The sequence below is a fragment of the Dermacentor silvarum genome, chromosome 2, assembly GCF_013339745.2.
Source record: "Dermacentor silvarum isolate Dsil-2018 chromosome 2, BIME_Dsil_1.4, whole genome shotgun sequence".
NCBI classification, from domain to species: domain Eukaryota; kingdom Metazoa; phylum Arthropoda; class Arachnida; order Ixodida; family Ixodidae; genus Dermacentor; species Dermacentor silvarum.
In genome coordinates, this window is record NC_051155.1 from 64,976,837 (window position 1) to 64,992,917 (window position 16,081).

Sequence of the window (16,081 nt, forward strand, 5' to 3'; positions counted from 1 at the left end):
GTGGTGCTCGCGTGCCTTCCAGAGTTTCAACATTATTCGCGTTGATAATACAGTTGAGAATGTTTCGGTACACGCAAGAGCGTTTTGAGCTGACCGATAACATTAACATTTGTTAGCAGGTGACAAACGGTCACCGAAAAAAGACAATCGCGCGTGTCACTATTGTAGAGTGAGCAACGCCGTTTACTTCAGATGTTTGTGTGACATTATAAATTGATCGCTGGACAATCGCCCTCGCGCTGTAAGACGTAATAAGACGATGACATAAATCATCGAAGGCGTGCTCTATGGAACCCTCGAAAGGAGCACGCAACGATGCCACTTGACTTTAGCGGTTAAAATTTTACTTTGCAGCGCGTACAGGTCAGTCCAGTGAACACGTGAGCGCGTGGCTCACGCTCCGCGCAGCGCCATGCACAGGAAGCGGCGAAAACTAAGCGCATGCGCGGAACCGCGCAGGGGCGGCGCATGCCGCGCGTCGTCTGCTTCTCCCCATTGCTTCCCCTGCGCGCGGTGTGAGGCGCGGCTGGACGACCACACGTCTTGAGCCGCGGTTACGATTAACGCAGTCAAAAGGAGCAAAGTTGCGCTTGACTTGCCAGCCAGCTGCGCGCTAAGAACATAGCAATGTTCGACTGAGCTTTCAATGTTTAACTGAGCTTTCAGAACATTAAAGGCGATATGAAGCGTTGTTTCTCTAGAGGAAACTTCGCGTTCCAACTTTATAGCACGGCAGATCGAAACACGTTCACTTCGTGGATGGAGCGTGGCGATTGACCTAACGAAACCAGCGCGAGTCACACCGCAGTTTATTTTCGGAACTGTTGTGCGCGGCATCTTTCAGTAATGTCTGGCTATGACGCGCTCAGTCTGTCTAGTTGCTGGGAGATACGAAACACCGTGTAACGCTACCGTTGGGGAATCAAGTGCAGCCACGACCGGTCGTGAGCGCAGCGCATGGATGGAGTAAATTGAGAAAGAAAGCTGCTCCTCCATCGTGCAGCGTAATGCGCTGCTTGTAGGCGGCCGGTTGAGAACATGCGTGCAATCATGGATGGACGCAGTGCCATATTTCAACCGCGTGGCGAATTATCTTATCTTACCAGTCATTGTTTTACCAATTCGCCTTTGAAGAATCAGCAAGTCGTGAACGCGTTTGCACCGCGCTGAAAGCATTAATTACATTGATTTAGGTAAATAATACAATGACACCCTTTGGTTTGAGGCAACTTCGGTTTTTCTGAACTTTTATATTTTGTTCACACAGCGCAAAATACGACGGAAGAAGAAAAGGGAAGTGCACAGGAGTAGCACTGCTAGGTTCCAGCTGCGCCGGGGCAACAGGCTCTTCAGAGTCGAGACGCGCGAGGATAACTCGCTGCACGTTACATGCGCACCACCAGCCCGGCCCGGGCCCGCGTCAAAATACCTGAGCCCGGCCCGGGCGCGGGTCAAAAAGCACATGCCGTGCCCGAGCCCGGCCCGAGCCCGTGAAAAAACTGGCCTACACGGCCCGGCCCGGGAATTCGGGTAAGCCCGTGCAGTGCTCTAAAGCTCACGCACAAATAGTACACGTCTATGAACAGCTATAAAGTTGGCCTTCAGCAACGAATGCGCCCGAGAACTCGGATGTGTTAGAGCACGTGACCTTCGCACCAGCGCCCTATGGCAAGTCCGTCCAGCGACCTCCGACAAGCCACGAAACGAACGAAAGAGGCAAAGAAATATGTTCGCCTTGAAGCTTCACAAGAGCCCCCATGACAATCCAATAATGAACATGTGCCTTCAATTTTGTTTTTTATTTTCTCCTTCAAGTAGTATGTTCCAGATAGAGTACATTGTGACCGTCAATTGACCACAGTTCTCGTGCTACTTGTTACTTGTGCTGCGTGTTTCTTAGCGACGGCGGTAGCCCCGATGGGTGGCAGGCTGGCTTCCATAACCGGCCTGTTCATCATTAACGCCAGGATTGTAGCCGGCAGTGTAGCCAGCAGGACCATAGGGATAGCTGCCGTAAGCTTGCCCACCGAGAGCCGCCCGACTGGATCCATAGCCGTAACCTCCGTACGGAGTGTACTCGAAAGCGCCAGCAGCGTACGGGTTGGGTGCTGGCTGCCCATAAGCACGATAACCTCCAGCGTTAGGTGCCGCAGGCCTTGGACCGTACGCTGCAGCTGCAGCCTCCTGGGCAGATGCTGTGGGAACAGGGCGGACGATAGGCGCTGCATTGAAAACCGCGTCACGGGTGACGCCAGGCGCAGTGCCTGGCACGGTGGCGCGGAAGCGTTGTACCGCGTCCACGTAGTTCATCTGGCGGTAGAAGCCGCTGGCATCTGGGTAGCCGAGGAAGCCGGCCTTGGCAAATTTAGAGCCGTCCTGCCCCTCGCCGAACTGCCGAGTGTTGTATTCGCCCGCCGTTTCGTAGCCGAAACCGTACTGTGCCGGAGTCTGGAAAAGCTAGTGAACACAAAACTAATAGCTTCGACGATTTTCCGTTATGGTACAGATCACAGGCATTCATTGACTGTTTCCTTCTATGACAGCAGGTAACAAATAATAAGGCTTGATTTCCGTCCTTATTGAAGATTGTAGAATTAGAAGCATCCTTGTTAAACTTGTATACGAAGATAAACTTAGTTTTATAGGCGATGTAAACCATCTGAAATGGCGTTCAATTTCTAGCAAACTATGAAAAGCGATCCTCAACGAATTGGTATTTTGCGCATACTCGGAATCATCAGATAGATTCGAATGAAGGAAATATGCGACATGGTTAGCCAGTGCTTCTACTATTTTAACTGAGTTGCTGCTAGCCACACAACGCCGGTTGGTCGTTCACACAATGAGCCAAGAACACTCGTTACGATGTGTATTTGTAATTTATTGAATACCTCCGCAATCATATAAGAACGAAAAACGACTACCAGCTGTGCTAAAGAGCTTAACCCGAGAGGTTATGCAAATCTCAAATGTTGCGTTTGCTGGGCAGCGTATCTAAGTACAAACGTCTAAGCTCACAAATCTAAAACACCGTTACCTCAATATGCTATTGCGGAGTGGTTGCATAGGTACCGTAGTTTACACTCACAGAGGCGTAGGCATCGTATCCTCCTCCGTAAGGGGCTGCAGGAGCAGGGTAGTTTTGGAAGCCGACGCCTCGTTGTGCGGATTGAGTCGGCTGGTTGTGGTGTTGCGCGTAGGCTTCACCAACGAGCCAGACGAGCAGCACTTGTACCTGGTGTTTCAGAGAGACAACAATAATGTGCAGCAAGAACAGTATCCCTCCTTTTCATATGAAGATAGCTGTCTGCTTGTTACAATAAATAGGTGTGACTGATGAGTTCGAGATGAAAGAAGAGTGTAAGAGAGGTGCTTTCACTATGAAGGAATAGGGAGCATTGTTTACTCGCTAGAAGTCACGCCCTTGCAAAAGGTTTCGCGTATTGGATACTGTTTTTGTTTTTTCGCAACGACTACGCCATCTTACACCCCTTAGGTAGACGACGGTTGATATTTTAAAGAAAAGCCGGAAGGCGTAGATAGAGGAATCCAACTCTCGTGGAATCGTGGTGGAGTCGCCCCGCTAAGTCATTATACGTTAAAAGAAATACGTTGCAGAAACCTTTTCTTCTAAAATATCAACAAAAGTGCAGTCGTTGCGGGTATACGGACCGAAAGCTTTCGTATAGCATAACCTAGGATATAATAGCTCATTGCGATAAGATATTTCCACTCTCTGAAAATCTAGGATTCCCATTATCGACTTCGGACATTCGAGTGTACTTCCACTATTGCCCGTTTAGGCAACGAAAAAACCACGTTTACACGCTACCGCAGAGCAGAGAGCTTACAAACAATACCAATGGTGATATGGCCTAAGTCACTTCCAGTTAACTTGCAATGCACGTCGCCGTACTGCAGTTACTGCAATTACTGAACTGTTTGACTTATCGCAGAAATGTAACTAAAAAAGTACAATTTTTATGCGTAGCTGCTCCCACGTGCAAGCAAGTATGATAAGCAAGAGTGCTATGAAAGGGGCTCGATGGGGGCTTTTCATACTTGCTCATGCGCTAGCACGTTACTAAAAGCACATGCAGTGTTCCGTGCCTGTGCTTTTAGTAACGTACTAGCGCATGAGCAAGTCTAATAACTAAGGAAAAAAGAGGCTGAGCTATGAGTAGATACAGCTCAGGAGTTTCGTTGACGTATTAAGAGCGCCACCCTGTGCCTCACCGCAGGAAACATTTCGAGTCTTATGAAGCTCCCACTTCTGTGCAGAGACGCTGTATTACACCAAACAACGCTGAAGCGATGGCGAATGACTTCTGCTGGCTCCTTGACAACCCCAGCTAGCTTTTATACTATCGCCAACGACGCCTGTGAACTTGATGTGCATACGTAACGCACATTCCAACCCGTTGTTTTTTGTTACTGTACGCGTTGCTACCACTGCTGGCAGAACCACAATGTATTGTGTTGTGTCGACGCAAGTCGTTTATCACGAAAAACGTGCGTTCGACGTGAAGACCATTTCACATCCGCTACGGGAGCGCGTACGTTTAAGCGGGAGGGGGGGGGGGGGTTAAACGGGATTGCAAGCACTTCGGAGCTTCTTACCTGTTGTAATAGTTTCACGGGAAGGCTGATATACCCTGCCGTTTCCCAAGCAGTGTCGTTGTATTGGTCGCAGCCTCTCTCGAAAACATATACTTGATGTATTGTACATAAGTTTAATGTTGCAATTTTTAGTTAAAAAGGCCCAAGGTCAGTATGTAAGCTTTTTTTTTTCTTTTCTTTTTTTTTTGGGGGGGGGGGGGGGGCAAATGCCTGTAGGTATTTGTGATGGCACGTATCGCTCAGTGTACCGAGATAATGTTTTCAGAATGGGTTTTAGGTAAACATAAGCAGAAATAAAAGGGAGTGTTTAGTAATGTCGTCTCCGTCATCAGTTATTGATTTCGTGATGTATTTTTCTTAGTGCTCTAGGTATTCCAAGAATTTGATGGCTCAAGGCATTTATTGTGTCTATGACTTTGTATGTCGGCATGCCATTTTCTAGCCATTGCGTTCATATAAATTAGTTCTTGTACTTTTCTGTTAATGGCTGTCAAATTAGCATAATATTTTGCAGTATTTGGTGAGCAAATTTGATTCTGCTACATTTAGTTCTAAATGCAGCCCAATCAGCTGTCATTAGTGCTAAAGTTTATTGCAAACTAGCTAAGTTGTACTTGTACCGCCATAATATAACAGTCACGCACAGCCGTATTTTGTTGCGTGTATTTGCGTCTTCTGATGCATGTGTTCCTGCTTGTGCTACTTAAGTACCTTATGATGTCGTACAAGCAAGCCAACATGACAGCTTGTTTCGGACAATCCACCATACGACGTGAACTTTCGGCAATTTTCATCAATAGAGGGCTTTATGTAATCATGTTGCCGTTTTATGTATGTTTTGTACACAATCTGTTTTATGCTCCTTTGGGCCTCGTAGTGTTTGCAACCAATCTTAGGATGAAATCAATCTTCCAAATTTACTGGAGCAATGAATGACCTCAGGTTAGATTTGAAGAAACGTAATTGCTCGAACAGTGCCATAAAAGCTGAGCTGACATCCCTAAAGATGTCAATGAGCTTTATAAATACGAGTTTTGAAGAATTTAAGGAGGAAATCAAGTCGCTTCGACAAGAACTGACTGAAGTAAAAAAAGAAAATCTTGAGCACCAGATAGAAAACAAGAAATTAAGCAGTGACATAAAAGAAATCAGGAAAGAACTCACAGAACTAAAACAGTATGCAAGGAGGAAAAATGTCGAATTGAAGGGTGTTCCGGTTGCGGAAAACGAAAACATGCGCGACACATTTGAAAAGGTTGCGAAATGCTTGCGCATTGCACACTCCGACCACGACATTGACGCTGCACATCGTGTTCCCACAAAAGGCAGCACGCCCCCAAATATTGTCCTAAGATTCGCCTCAAGAACCTCCAGAGATAACTTCTTAAGAGCAGCCAAGAAGCACCGACTGAATAGTTCAATGCTTCGTTTTGAAGATAACACGCCCGTATACGTCAATGAACATTTGTGTCCTGAGAACAAGGTATTGCTGGGAAAAGCCTTCCAGGCAAAACGAGAGAAGAACTGGAAGTTTGCATGGGTAGCCGATAGAAAGATACTAATCGCTGGACCGGCGTAAAGTCATCGGCAATAGAAGAATCAAACACATCACTGGACGGTCCCTCACAGGCAGAAATAGCGGTGAGCGCGCTAGGACTAGCGCAGTAATTTTCATCTGGCACGTCCATAACTTGCACGTCTTCAATCGCTTCGACATTGCCTAGACATTCCCGTCGGAGCAGCATGACAGGGTATGGGAACGGGTTGCAAACGAAAATGGTGCGGTAGCCCTGCTTGATGTCCACTGTCGCAAAAGGTAGCAGCAGGCCTGTCCGAGTAAGGAAGCGGTCAGATGGAGACAGCAGCGCAACAGCGTCTGAGATTCCGCTGCAGTACATGGGCACGACTGTTGACGCGCGGGGAGGAACGTGGGTGTCGTCGTGGACAATTAGCTTGCTCGACAGGGAAGTATTGTCGGTGATCGGCAAATCTAACAGTGGCGAGAGTTCCATCTCGGCCCGTGCAAAATTGATAACGGCATTGTGGCGCGAGAGGAAATCCCAGCCGAGGATAACGTCGTGAGAACACGAGCTGAGGATTATGAATTCTATGGCGTACAGAACGTCGTCAATAACAACACGAGCAGTGCAAGCCGCTAAGGGGTGGACATGCTGAGCACTGGCTGTGCGGAGGGACAGTCCAGAAAGGGGCGTCGTGACTTTCCGAAGTAGGCGGCAAAGCTTAGCGTCCATAACACATACGGCGGCTCCAGTGTCCACGAGTGCAGATGCGCGAACACCGTCAACAAACACTTCAATCACATTTGAATGACTGCGTTGAGGACTTTCACGTTTCGACGGCGCCGCAGCCCTTGCCTCTTGGACTGCGACGATTAGTTTTCCTCGTCCCGAGTTACGAGACGGGGTCGCATCGGCGACACTGAGCGACGGCGTGGAAATGGTGAACGGCGGGTAGTTGGCGTCGGGCGCGAAGTCGGTGACATAGGCGAATGGGATTCGTAATATGGACGGTTGAACTGGCTTGTCACGGATGATGCAGCGCTAGGCGGCTGAGCGCGATTACAATAACGAGCGATGTGACCGGCATAGCCGCACGCAAAGCATATCGGCAGGTTTTCGGAAGTACGCCATCGGTTCGCTGGGGCAGGTCCCATCCACGTAAGAGGTCGCGTTGTACAGGGCGGATGCTGGTATGATGGCATGGCGGGCTGCGGTCGGGGCCTAGCCGCAACGTCGCCATAACGGAGAGGCACACTCGGAGAGAGTGGTTGAGACCTCGCGACGACTTCAGCGTAGCTGAGTGGTGCAACCGTCGGAACATGTTAGGGCGTCGCGACGACATCGGCGTAGCTTAGTGGAGCAGCCGCAGGACGATGGTGATGCTGGTCTGGCAAGACCTCGGCGATTTCCTGCTCGATCACGCGACGGAGCGTGGGCATGACATTCGTTGCGGGCTGTTGCACATGCAGGTGGCTGAGCGAAGGTTAGCAAGGAGAGCTGGTGTGCAACTTCCTCCCGAACGAACGCTTTCACTTCTGTCAGCAGTGCTGTCTGGTCGGAGATGGTGACCAAACCAGCAATGTGTCCGTCACGCGATGAAGGGCGACGTGTCAAGGAGCGCTGCCTTCGTAGCTCCTCGTAGCTTTGGCATAGAGTGACGATGTCAGTCACGGACTGAGGACTCTTCGCAAGCAGCATGTTGAACGCATCGTCTTCAATCCCTTTCATGACATTTCTTATTTTGTCGGATTCCAACATCGTCGCGTTGACTCGTCTGCAGAAGTCCAGAACATCTTCGATGTTGCTGGTAAATGATTCACCCGGCTGCTGTGCACGTTCTCGCAAACGCGATTCCGCTCGCAGCTTGCGCACCGCAGGGCGACCAAACACCGCCACCAATAAAGTCTTGAACGAGGAGCACGTCGGAAAATCGGTCTCATGGTTGCTGTACCAGAGACTGGCGACACCCGCGAGATAGAAGATAACATTGCTTAGCTTTGCGGGGTCGTCCCATTTGTTGTGACGGCTGACCCTCTCATACGTTGTCAGCCAATTCTCCACGTCGGTTCCGTCCGCGCCACTGAAGATGGCAGGGTCCCTGTGGCGAGGCACACCAGAGCACATGACAGACGGAGGAGGCGCTTGCTGGGATGGAGTAGGTGGCACTTGCTGGGATGCGTCTTCTGGCATGGTTGAGCGAAGGCTACGGGATCGAAGCTCCAGGATTCACGCTGTAGGCAGAAGCACCTCCACCACTTGTAAAGGCGTTTATTAGGCACCAGCCTTTTGGACCGACCGTTAGTTCAAGGCCCGAAATCTCAGCACGAGCGGCGTTTCTCGAGGAGAGCGCAGGAGGGATCGACCTACTAGAAAGGGCTGGAGAGCATGACCCACTATGGGGTTCGTATCCTTCGCTACGATATAAATGATATCACAACTATACATGGATCCCCGCAATTAATAATGCATGCAGACGATACTAATGTTTCTTTCACCGGAGAAACCATGCAATGTTTAGAGACCTCTGTCAATGACTACTTATTACAGTTATCTGCATGGCTTCATAGAAATTGTTTGAGTCTAAATATCAATAAAACAAAGTACGTCATTTTTAAGCCAATTAATAAATCTGACTGCTACCCAGTTAACATTAGTTTTGAAGGACGTTTGCTGGAACAGGTTACTGAACAAAAGTTTTTAGGTGTCTGGTTTAGCCACAACCTCCCATGGAATACTCACGTTCATCAACTAAAATCAAGCCTGTCTCGCACCATTGGGTGCATTTACAAAGTACATCTAATACCCAAACGTTTAAAACAAGTACTATACTACTTACTAACTGGTTTACTCTAGAATGAGCTATGGAATCTTGACTTGGGGAACAACAACAGTTACTAACTACCACAAACTTAATGTATTACAAAAGCAAATATTGTGCATACTGGAAGATTTTAAAGGTAACAAGCAGTTATTGAGAACAGAGCCGTTATTTAAGAAATATAACATGTTAAAGGCCGAACAGGTGTACTACTTTAAGCTATTGCAATGCAGTATTGCAATCAATATTGCAATGCAATGCAATATTGCAATGAAATATTGCAATGCAATATCCATACATACAAGTTACACATTTCCACAGTGCCCAGCTCAAGTTCATACAGTACCCGAAACCCAAAACGAAAAATGCCGCAAGTTAGAACCAACTATGGAAGGCAAGCATTATCTTTTCAAATAACCAATGCTCTAAACAGAAAAGACATGCAGGTAGACTTTACTAAAGCTGTACATACATTTAATAAATACGGTAGGAAGTTTCTTGTGAACAGTGACATTATGTTTTCATTACTATAAATTACCTCAAAAAGTGCGCTTTGTTCTCCCTTGCCATGCTCCTCTCAGCTTCTGCAATTTGATAACACGGCTGTGAAATTGTGCTTTGTTCTTGTGTCTTGGTTCTTGTGATGAGTGCCATGGCTATGAATGATGGTGTTGAATGTGCTAAATTGCTGTGCTCTGTATTTATGTTGCAGACATTATGCTGCGTATGTAAATAGTTTGTACTAATTATTTGCTGTGATGAGTTCAAATCCCAGCAGTGACTAGTCCCCTTTTAATATTGCCCACTGTCTGAACCTATGATGTCTGTCTGACTGAACTTTGTTATTGTATCTTGTCTGTGTATATTGTGCAAGGGGGCCGGGGCCCTAGTCAGGTGCTCTGTCGCCTTAAGCCTCGGCCCCCTCTTAGACTGTGTCTGAGGAAACAATACAGAAAGAAAGAAAGAAAGAAAGTAAGAAAGAAAGAAAGACAGAAAGAAACTGTCCTTACAAATTACGCATTTTGTGCAGATACATGGCATTACACTTTTCGCGTGACGGGGCTGGGGTACTCTAAAGAATGTTTGTACATGTAAAAAAAAAAAAAAAAACATGGTCCAGGTTAGGTTATGGACCTGCGGAGTTCGGTTGTGTCACTTGTGACGAACGAACACCATAGGTTTCATGATTGCATTTTGTAACATGTTTATTCCTTGATTATTTTTATTTGAACAGCTTGGCTAGCGTTAACTGGAACACACAGGATAATGGGTAGCATCCGTGCTACCCAATGACGCCGCAATGACGCGCACTGACGCAACATGAAATGACAACATGAATGAAAGCACTAAGGAATATTACGCAGGAAATAAAAAAAACACACACGTTTACGATATTTCCCTGATGCGAAATTGGAGCGCAGGTATTTTTGTGTTTTGATTTCGCAATATATTGGCTGGCTCGAACAATGTCTCGTACGGCACGTTCCACACGGAGCGAAATGTGGCGCGTCTGCCTCGCTGATCGGGAGGTCGCAAGAGGCAGGCGCCGCAGACAGGCATCAGGTCCATGCAGCGCTTAGTTTCTGTACAGACGACGCGCGCTACTCTGGCGCGAAATCGTAGCCAGCCGTCGCCGCACAGCTCGTCTTGCGTGGCACCACGCTTTCCTTATTATATTTTCGTTCCACTAACTGACAAAGCAGGCCCTCCGCCGCGGGGAAGTCGTGCCACCAGTGTCAGCAGCGACAACACCCAAGAGAGCGTCACATGGGCTCTTCGTAGCCGCGCGCCATCGTCCCTTGCAGGAGCAGTGATCCCCGTCATATAGCCCCGAGAACGACCTACAGGGGCACTGCGAGCGCCGCTCGCGTGACGTCAGGGCACGGACTCGCGCCTGTCGTCTGCTGCCGCTCGGGCATTGTCCGGGCGGCGTATTATTGCGATAGCAATTATATGGACACTTCAACCGGATTTCTGCCGTCGGCGTCGCCGTCGTCGTCGCCGTCGCCATGAGGTTCCGTATAGATAAAATCTTCGCCGCGCGCCGTATGCCCCAGCGGAAGCGTGCGGGGACACGCGCTATCACGGAGAGCGAACGCACTCAATCTCCCACGCGCAAGCAAGGAAGCGGAAAGCCAGCGCCGGAGGGAGCAGGGGGGGGGGAGCGCACTTCTACGCTGCCAACAACCGCGATCGTCGCTCGCTCGCACCGTCTCTTATCTCCACACGGCTCTGACCTTTATGCGTTCAGTTTCCGTTGAAGCGATAGACCGCACGTACGTTCGCCGCTGCGGCGTATCCGCTTGCTGCCAGAGTTTTGACGGTCGTTGTCTGCAGTCATTCCGTGTGATCTATTCATGTTTGTTTGTGCGCGCTCACACCACGCTTGTTCATTCAGTTAGTAATAGTCGGGCCACATTTTCCAACGCACGCTACACATGCAATGCTGCCCGGATCGGCAGTGCAGCGCTACAGATGTGTCCCTTCGCACGCGCTGCCCACGGGAAGCGCTTCTCATCAACACCACCGTTTCACACGCGCCTTCTCGTGGTCATCCGAGTCTCTCGTCATGTCGGTCTACTTACGCCGCAACACACCTCCTTACTTAATCAGCTCATGTTTACTACAATTCATATTGCTACCAAAGCCGCTCACCTTACTTCGTATGACATTGCTGTGTTGCTATCGCATTCATTGCTTCGCCCTTAGGGCGAAACTGTGACATTTTTCTATTTGCGCCCCCGTACAGCACTCGACCGCTGGCGCCGCGCTGCGCCGCTCGCGCGTACCACGTTTCTAGCCGCCGCCGTCGGAACGGAGGAGGCGTTGACGGAGAACACGCTGGGTTGGGGGTGACTAGCCTGCTGTTAGGGGATCGGTGGTATTCCTAAATAAGCGCGTCACTGTTTTGATGATCCAAATATAATCTCACTATCAGGGAGGGAGCAGTCTACCTGACTGGAGCAGTATTTTTTTATTTGTTGCAGACATAGTGAAATGCTCGTTGCACCAGTGCAGATATGGTATCATAACTGGATTCTTATGTGCTATGTTTATGCGTTTATGCTTTTATTAGTCCCGTGCTATTAATGATTTTTTATGTTGGGTGTTTGATTTTTATGTTGGGATTTTTTACGTAGGGTGTTGCTACGCTGCGCTCCGCAACACTCCAACGACCGCCGCTTCGCGTCGGCGCCCGGCACCACGGCTTCCGCCGTGGCGCCGGGGTTCAAACGACCGCGCTGGCAAACAGACAGGAAAACAAAAGGAAAAGCGTGATATTAAACTTTGAAAAAAAAAACGAGCTAAGGCAGGATTCGAACCCGCGTACACATAATCCCGAAGCGAGCGCCGTAACCACTCGGTCATGCAAACCATATCCTTGCGTTCTTGGCAAGCTCGGCAAGCATGCAAACCATATCCTTGCGTTCGAGCGCCCTCGGCGAAAGCAACCACCTAAAAACGCGGTACGCGCGAGCGGCGCAGCGTGGCGCCAGCGGTCGAGCGCTGTACGGGGGCGCAAATAGTAATACGCGTCCGGGCGCTTTCTGCAGAGTTTCCGTTCGTTCGCAGTCGTTCCTTGTGCTTGGATACTTATGACGGTCATCTCAAATACATTTTATTGCGATAGCAATTATATGGACACTCAAAAGCAGATTTCTGCCGTCGGCGTCGCCGTCGCCGTCGCCGTCGCCGTCGCCGTGAGGTTCCGTATGACGTCAATGGAGATGAAATCGTGGCCGCGCGCCGCCGAACGCTGTATGTGCGAGTGAAAGGGCGCGAGGGACGCGCTCTTTCACGGGGAGTGAACGCACGGCGGAGAACAAACGCGCGTTCTGCGCCGTGCTTCCTTAAGGGCTGCAGAAGTAGGCGTCTCTTTCCTCCTTTACAATCACCATATATGTAGAGCAAACGCGCCTTCTTCCGATGCGCGACAACTTTTTTACGACGTCATCATTCGCGCAAATTTATTCAAAGAGCTTATTTACTAGACGACAATGTATTTCTCGAGGGCAAAGCTGCAGTGCCAGCCGAAGAACTCAGACCAGCCCATTGCGTGTTTTTCATGCGCGCATCTAGACTTTGCAGATTGAGGGACTAATAAAAAATCATTAATAGCACGGGACTAATAAAAGCATATACGCATAAACATAGCACATAAGAATCCAGTTATGATACCATATCTGCACTGGTGCAACGAGCATTTCACTATGTCTGCTACATATGACTGCTACATTTACCTTGAATTTAGCCCATTAAAACGTGTTTGCTTATGACGAGTAGCTCATGGTATAATATATAATTTTTCATTTCTTCACAGAAACGCTCGGCAGTACCACGAGGACCTGACACTACAGTTTGGAGTCAACCAGCACCACTTATTCCTTTAACTCCTTCTCAAAATTAGGCTGTTCTTCCCCGGTTAAACTCAAGTGGCGGTAATTTGAAGTAAATCTAATTGAGGCTCACAGCCATTTGCAGAATACGTAAAGGAATGTAAAAATATTTATTCACTGTTCCGTGCTACACGTTCAACTCACTTGTGCAATTTACTGCTGCTTGTTTCTTGAGGAACAGACATCACGAATCTGTTTGGTGAACTGACACACGCTGCTCGGCCGAAATTTTTTAGTGAAATATGCCTTTTGAACCGTGTGGCTGCAGCTAGAAAGAAGCCGATGCCTTATTCTTTAGAAGTATGAGGCTTATTCAAGATCTCATTATTCCCCTGTGGAGGTCAAAAGTCAAGTGAATTCATTTGAGGCTTGTGGTGTCTTCTCTATGAGGCGGGTATGTGAGGTTCTCTTTTATGTACTCACGAAGCGAATTGTTCTCAGTTTGTGTAGTTAAACAATGCAAGATCCAGACATGGTGAGGCAGAATGCGATTGAATTTTCCTCATCAGCGCAGCCTAAGCTGCGCTGTTTAGCCTCGAGTATACCTTAGGCATTGAAATTGGCGCTTAACGAACTGCTTCATGGTTTCAATTCGAAATTGTAGTAAACTGATGGGTTTCGCGAATAATGCGTGCCTCGCCATAACCACAGTCGGTAGATTTAGTTGCGTAAGGGCTGTGCCAGTATGTCGATATAGCCAACTGAGGGTCACTATGAAACATTTTCTCGCGTGCAATTGATAGGCTCTCGATCTTAACCACGAAACTGTTCTTTCAGGTGATTGCTGTTATGGTATTCGTGAAGTATATACATACTATACGTGACGCGCCGTCGTGTTAACAGCCATGAAAAATGCGTTTTCTTGGTGCCTGTTTCAGAGAACGGTGAAAGTATTAGCAAACGTTTTCATGCAAAATGCGCGCCTAACCCTTCCTTTTATGCTATAATAAAGTTGCCATATTTGACTACAACGATTCACCATAGTAATAAAAATCATCATAAAAGATTCGCTGGGCAGTTTCCTTCTAACACGCATTTATAATATTGACATCAAATACCAATACTAAGATGTTTCTTCCTCGTAAATTGCAATGTTTCTCATAGCTAAGCACTAAGGGTATGTTAGGTGTTTTCCGGAGCATCATACACATCTTCGTGTGTTGAAATTGCAGACATTATTTTCACGCAAAGTTTATGGACAGACACTGGGCATATACGCATTGCAAAACCAGTAGACCACTTCAATGCTACATAGCTTGCGATATCCACGCCGCAAATTTTCCCGACTCGCGGTTTTGAAGAAGAGACTGCCGTTGGGGCATGACAGTAAAAAGAAGCCGACATATCCTTCAATAAGTACGGCTCGAGCCACGAGTTCCCAAGCATGCACGAAGGGAACGAGCGCGCGCAGCAGCCGAGCGAGCGCCGTCCTGGCCGTGACGTCACTCGTAGAGGGCGCCACTCCAACTTATCGCCGCTCATTACCGCGGACTAGAGTGTACTAGATTCTAGCACACTCTACCGCGGACTTACCTCAGGAGCTGACGCCGCGGACGAGGGACTTCCCTACCTCACGGCACCCTGGTATCCCCTTGGAAGCGAAGATGAGATCGCCCACGAGGCTGCGTATGCCGTGGGTGCGACTTTTTTCACAACAAATCCGTGTAGGGGCGGGGCCTCGCCTCCGATGTCGTATCACCATTTTCTTTTTATTGCGATAGCAATTATATGGACACTCAAAAGCAGATTTCTGCCGTCGGCGTCGCCGTCGCCGTGAGGTTCCGTATGACGTCATTTGGAGAAGAAATCGTCGCCGCGCGCCGAACGCTGTATGTGCGAGTGAAAGGGCGCGAGGGGCGCGTCTTTCACGGGTAGTGAACGCACGGCGGAGAACAAACGCGCGTTCTGCGCCGTGCTCGCTTAAGGGCTGCAGAAGTAGGCGTCTCTTTTCTCCTTTACAATCACTATATATGTAGAGCAAACGCGCCTTCTTCAGACGCGTGAGAGGCCGTGGGGGAGGGGGAGGGAAGGGAGGCGACGTTTAGCTGCGGCACCAAGTGCCTATTTATATCAGAGGCTCCAGCAACAGTCACCAACGCCGCACGCATTTTGAGCTAACGCGGGCAAAACGCCAATGGCGTCGACAACAGTTCTGCGTGTTGTTGCTACCAAAGCCGCTCACCTTACTTCGTATGACATTGCTGTGTTGCTATCGCATTCATTGCTTCGCCCTTAGGGCGAAACTGTGACAATTTTTTCCCTCTCTGTCTGGCGGCGCAGTCGGTGTGCGGCGCCTCAGTTCGGATCAGCTCATTTCACGTGAGCGAGAACGTGGCGCGCGTATCGCAATCGCGGCGTGCGTTGTTTTGTTTCGCTTGTGAAAGCGCGGAATGCAACAATGAGCGAGCCACCTGACCGACAGAGGGTGATCGAAAAGTACCTCCAAGGGCTACATCATCATGAAGACGGCTACTCCCATGGATTCCTGAAGTCAGACGATGAGCTTAATGTTTTTGAGAGGTCCTTGGCTGCCGTCAACGAGAGTTAGGCTGTGCGGACATCAAGAGACCTGAACAAGCCGTCTAAATGTACAAATATATCGACCGCTTCTTAATGTTTCGCTCTTCGCGTAGATTTATCATTGAAAAACGCAGTAGTAATTTTAACTAGGCACTCAACCCGGCAGAATGGCTTGTTTACAGTTGCGGTTAGTGCGCAACACTAGA